The sequence below is a fragment of the Spinacia oleracea genome, chromosome 4 (assembly GCF_020520425.1).
Source record: "Spinacia oleracea cultivar Varoflay chromosome 4, BTI_SOV_V1, whole genome shotgun sequence".
NCBI classification, from domain to species: domain Eukaryota; kingdom Viridiplantae; phylum Streptophyta; class Magnoliopsida; order Caryophyllales; family Amaranthaceae; genus Spinacia; species Spinacia oleracea.
In genome coordinates, this window is record NC_079490.1 from 27,632,784 (window position 1) to 27,639,622 (window position 6,839).

Genomic DNA, 6,839 nt, shown 5'->3' on the forward strand with positions numbered 1-6,839 from the left:
ACAACTTGCAGTCAAACTATTATCATGTAGATTAATGAGTTTGTGACTTGTGAGAAAGCTATGACGAAACCTAGATTCCCTTAAATGGTTAGAGGCCATATATAGACTCAAATGTTTTAAATGGTTAGAGGCCATAAACCATACTCAATGTTTTGATGACAAAATTGAAATTTTGTTGATTTGCAAGAATAGTTTCACACCTATTGGTTGCAAGTTTGTTTTAAGGATAAAAACCATCAAACAAGAATTGTGTTCACACACAAAGCTAGATTAGTTGCTAAAGGTTACAAGCAAATTCATGGCATGGATTGTGTTGAAACCTCATGCATAATCGTAATGCTCAAGTCTATAATTCAAGCAATGATTGCATATTGGTACATATAGCAATTGGATGACAAAACGTATTCCTCAATCAAATGTTGGAATAAACTATGTACATGGTATGTCATAGGATTTGTGGATCCAAATAAATGCTTGAAAAAGAAAGCTAGCTTATGAAATCTAAAGTACAGATTTAAGCAAGCAATTGGGAATTAGAAATGTATTTTAGTGAAGCTAATAAGTATTTTAGTTTCATAAAATGTACATGATTCTTATAGATATATAAGAAGTTTAGTGGGAGTACTTAAAACTTAATTGGTCCTATGTGTATTACACACATATCTCTCTATTGTGAAATAACATTCAAATGCTAATGACTTAGATTTGAAATAATTCATCAATGATGGACCATGGCGAAACTTAGTACATACTGGGTATTAAGATCTATTTACAAAAATCTTATGATATTGTTTTGGATTAAGTAATGGCATTTACTAAATCAAACACGAAAGTCTCCATTGGAGATATTCGACCCATGTGAATAAATCTAAGTAAAGGATGTTTGAACTATGTATAAGCATTTACTAAGTTAAACATCAAAGAGTCCAAATGAGATTCTTAACCTATATTATATGTCAAAGAATTTAGCTGGATTCAGTATCTGCTGAAATTGAATAAGCTAAAGTTACATGAATAGAATTCAATTGGGAATTATTCTGCAAAAGAATTTATCATGTATGATATAATATGAGGATCGCCAAAAACGTATCGTATGACTTTAGGCATGACGAACATATACCAATCTCTATTGATCTAAGTGAAGATCAACTAGATTGAGACCAAGAATACTTATGGTACTTGAAAAGGTACATAGGAATAGTTCTTGATTCAAGGAAATAAAGATACGCTAAATATTGATGCTACACGCATAAACACTGGCAAAGGATCAAGCAAGACCCTTTGGAGTTAACCATTGACAAGGACGAGCTAAAGAGCATCGTATTTCGAAATGGCAACATGGGTTGGAGACCATGAGTTGTTGCGTGGGAAATTAAAATAATAATTTCTATGTTCTAAGATATAGTTGGAGAGTCTTCCACATATCTATGAACTGCTTGGATAGGTAAATCCAAACAAAGCATCACTAGCAACCTATACAGTTGAAGTAAAAGTAATTATTGCCTAAGAAGTAATAAAACAGGGTTGTTTAAAGTTCTTCACTGAACTTGGGTAGATCACCTATCTGCTGGCTTGATGGTTCTTCATTGAAAAATGCGTAGAACCACTCTTGAAGCAAGAAAAACGTCTGCTAACTTGATGGTTCTTCATTGCAAAATGAGTACAACCACCGTCGAAGTAAGAAAGACTAGATCACATAATAAACAAACTCGAAAAGATCTTATTATCATATCTCGAAGAACATTCGATGAAAAGGATATTAAGATTGGCAAAGCATGATAACTAAACCTATGCAACAAGTGAGAAGCAACACTCACGTTGTAGCACTGGAAATCAAGCATAGCTTTGAATTCCATGAATTGTTTTAGAAGATGGGTTTGAGGCCCATGGTTATAAAACATTGGGGTTGAACATTTATCATATATGAAATGTATTTTCATATTCCATTTAATCTTGGTTTAGTATTAAATGATGAGTCCCTTCAATTTGACGATATATTCAAGATAGACTGTCAGGACCAGTCCTGTGACTAAGAAATGTCTATCAAGTGAACTTGAATGTCAAAGGTTGAAAATGGTCCCTAATCGGAGTTTTCTATAAAATTGGACGCATAGAAAACGTTAGACGATTAGAATGCAAGATGACTAGTAGTTCTGTTTCTTGAACTATGTGGACATGGCAATGTCATAATCATTTGCATAGATACTTACTTTGGGAAGACTAGTATCGGACAAGACCTATGAAACTTTACTGTAAGAGATGAAAGTCTGTCATAAGTAAATTTCATTAAATTATTAGACACTAAATCCTCAATACCTGAGTGATTTGAGATTACTTGTTTGAGAACTGGTTGCCTTGACGTTGACCAACCGTCGCACCGTAAAAGGAGGCTATAAAGGCAACGCTCAGGTAATCACCTATCAAACGAAGTCTAATCTCAAGATCGCAAGATTGGGATTGTCCTCCCATAAATCGGGAAGAGATGCTTAAAAGTTGTACAAGGCCACTCGGAGAGCTAGAAACTGTGAAATGCATGGCCGTGCTCGGATGAATCATAGGCTATGATTATCTGTTTATTTGATCAGTTGAACTCTGAAACCGAGGAACACCTCTGGACATAATAAGGATGACAACTCTTACCTTATGTTCAAGAGCAAGCATCGAGCGACAAAGGAATTAGGAAATGCACACTTGTCCCTAAGGACAAGTGGGAGACTGAAGGAAATAATGCCCTTGGTCCAAGTATGCATTCTATGTTAAGTCTAATAAATGCGGTTCAGTATTAATTAAACAAGTTAATAATTCAGTGAGATCAAGTGAGCTGAATGCCTAGCTAGAGGCCGCTTCAGTTCAAGTGGAATTAATGATATTAATCCACAGCTTACTCTTGACTGAACCCGTAGGGTCACACAAATAGTACGTAAACGGATCAAGTATTTAATGGCATTAAATACTCCATCTATGAATATTCGGAACCGACGGATCTTGGTTTCAGTGGGAGCTAAGATCGTCACAGGCAAGAAATGAATACTCCGGAAACGATGATATTGCCGGAAACGGAAATATGGATCGTATCGGAAATATGAATATTATCCAAGTCGTAGATGTTGCCGGAAACGGAAACATGGTACGTATCGGAAAATATTATTGGAAATGGAAATATTACCAGAATCGGAAATATTGCCGGAAACGGAAATATTGTCAGAATCGGAAATATTACCGGAATCGGAAAATAATTCCGGAAACGGAAATATTAAATATTTGTTCGAAACGGAAATTAATTCCGGAATCGGAAATATTAAATATTGTTCGTATCGGAAATAGATTCCGGAAATGGAAATTTAATCGGAAGCGTATCGTACGAATTAGCATCGGACGAGGCCTGCCGGACGAAGGCCCAGCACGAAGCCGGGCCATCGCCCAGCAAGCACGCACGCCACAAGCCCAGCGCGCACCAAGGCCACGGATGCGTGGGCCGCGCTGCATGGGCTGCTGCTCGCATGCGCATGGGCAGCCCTTGTGGCTGCCGTGTGTGTGTGTGTGAGTTTGTGCTCATGCGAGATTCCTAAAACTGCAAGAGTTAGTGTGTGATTAAATTCCTATTCCTAATTAGATAAATTAATTAAATAGAATTCATGTGGGATTCTAATTTCAATTAATTTGTATCCTACTAGGATTGCGATTCCTTTTCCATAACTCTATAAATAAAGGCCTAGGGGTCATTATTTATATACAAGTTTTTAAGTATTCAAAACTAAGATTTTTAAGCAGAAAAATCAGCCAATATTCTTGCCTACCCAACCGAAAATATTAGAACCTTAAGGGCGATTCTAGTTGGTCAATCTTAAGGCGGATCCGGACGTGCTGTGGACTATCTACGGAGGGACGACACTTGGAGTCCTAAAGACTTGTTCTTGTTCGGTTCGGGCGCAGCTAGGGAAGGCACGCAACAAAGAGTATGCATCTAAACTATGCTAAATGATTATGTGTAAATAATATGTTTCCTGGCTTTATGGTTTTTCCGCATGATTTATGAACTGTCATATGAATCATAACCTAACAGAAGGGAGTATGAATTTGAAACTTTTTTTCAAAATTTTGATATTTATTTTCTTTATTCCATTAGAATATATTTTGCATCATAGGGTGAATGCATAGTTTTAGTTTATTTATTTTGTAAAAAGTAGCATAAAATTTTGGAAAGAAAAAAATACATGTGGATCCAGATCCTACTCGCGGATCTGTTGGATCTAGTGGATCTGGATATGAATCCAAAAAATTTGGACCCACGGATCCGGATCTGGATCCATCTATGGAAAACGGATATGGATTTGGATTCGTCCAGATCCTACCCATTGTTATCCCTAGCTATACTTTATATATTAGATTAGTGTTTGATTTTGGATTGAATTTCATTTTAAATTTATTTTTTAATTATTAAAGTGTTTGATTTTGGATGGAATTGTATAAACGTAGTATTAATAATTAATTAACAAAAATATTTATGTGGCACCTAATTATTTACCTACGTGGCACTCGACTTTTTTAATTCATAAATAGTTTCAAAATTTTATTTTTGATTGGCCAAAAATCATTAGATTTCCTACGTGGCACTCTAATATTGCATTAGTGTTTGATTTAAGATTGAATTTTATTTTAGATTAGTGTTTGACTTTGAATTGAATTTTATTTTACATTTATTTTTTAATTATTAGAGTGTTTGATTTTGGATGGAGATGATAATATCAATAATTAAATCATTAAAATATCTACTCCCTCCGTTCTTAAATATTAGTCATGTTTTGACTTTTCAGCTCGTTTCAGCTCAATATTTAAAAGTAAATATCTCCAAATATGTATGTTAAAATAATATAAAAATTTGATATTTTTAAACTATACATTAAGACGAACAAAATAAGATCTCACATGAATATGTTTTGAAGTACGTATTGGAAAGAAATTAGAAGATTCTCTTCAACTGTGAATAGTGTCAAGATTCCAAATAGGACTAATATTCGAGAACAGAGGGAGTATGTGACACCTAATTAATTATCTATGTGGCACACGTTTTTTAATTCAAAACTAATTATAAATCTTATTTTTCATTGGCCAAAACCATTAGATTTCCTACGTGGCGCTCTAATAATTCAACAAATATGTCTCATTTATATATTTACTAGATTTTAGCCCATGCGATGCACGGATTCTATTAAATTCGTTATATTTAAATAAAACTCCTACTCCCTCTGTTCTCGAATATTAGTCCCTTTTGGAATCTTGACACTATTCACAATCAAAGAGAATCTACTAATTTCCTTCCAATACGTATTTCAAAATATGTTCGTGTGTGATCTTGTTTTGTTCGTCTCAGTGTGTAGTTTAACAATATCATATCAAAAAATTTATATTTTTTTAACATACGCATTTGGAGATATTTATGTTTAAATATTGAGTTGAAACAGATGAAAAAGTAAAAAATGGGACTAATATTTAAGAACGGAGGGAGTATGTATATACCAATTTTATATACTTCGTATTAGATTAGAATAGTTTTTGAATTTCATTTTAGATTTTTTTTTATTATGAGAGTGTTTGTTTTTAAATGAAATTGTATATGCGTAATAATAATAATAATTAATTAATACGTGGAACTTAATTATTCATCTACGTGGCACTCGACTTTTTTAATTCAAAATTAATTTTAAAATCATATTTTTCATTGGCAGAAACCATTAGATTTCCTACGTGGCGCTATAATATTGGATTAATGTTTGATTTTAAATTTAATTTAATTTAATTTATTTAAGATTAGTGTTTGATATTTGATGAATTTTATTTTAGATTTTTTTTTATTATTAAAGTGTTTGATTTTAGATGGAGATGTATATATTAGTAATTAATTAATTAAAAAATCTACGTGGCACCTAACTAATTATCTACGTGGCGATTGATTTTTTTAATTCAAAAAATAAAGTAGAAATGTTATTTTTCATTGGCCGAAACCATTAGTAAGCCTACGTGGCACTCTAATAATTCAGCAAATATGCCTATTGTATTAATGTTTGATTTTAAATTGAATTTTATTTATTTTATTTTATATTAGTGTTTGATTTTGGGTTAATTTTATTTTAGATTTATTTTTAAATTATTATAGTGTTTGATTTTATATGGAGTTGTATATATTAGTAATTATTAATTAAAATATCTACGTGGCACCTAATTAATTATCTACGTGGCAATCGATTTTTTTAATTCAAAAAAAATTAGAAATCTTATTTTTCATTGGCCGAAACCATTAGTAATCTTATGTGGCGCTCTAATAATTCAGCAAATATGCCTCCTTTATATATATATATATTATTTATTATTTATTATTTATTATTTACTATTTACTATTTACTATTTATTATTTATTATTTATTGTTTATATTTATTATATTATTATATTTATTATTTATTATTTATTATTTATTATTTATTATTTATTATTTATTATTTATTATTTATTATTTATTATTTATTATTTATTATTATTATTATTATTTATTATTTAGTATTATTATTTATTATTTATTATTTATTATTTATTATTTATTATTTAGTATTATTATTTATTATTTATTATTTATTATATATTATTTATTATTATTATTTATTATTTATTTATTTATTATTTATTATTTATTATTTATTATTTATTATTTATTATTTATTATTTATTATTTATTATTTATTATTTATTATTTATTATTTATTATTTTATTATTATTTATTATTTATTATTTATTATTATTATTTATTATTTATTATTTATTATTTATTATTTATTATTTATTATT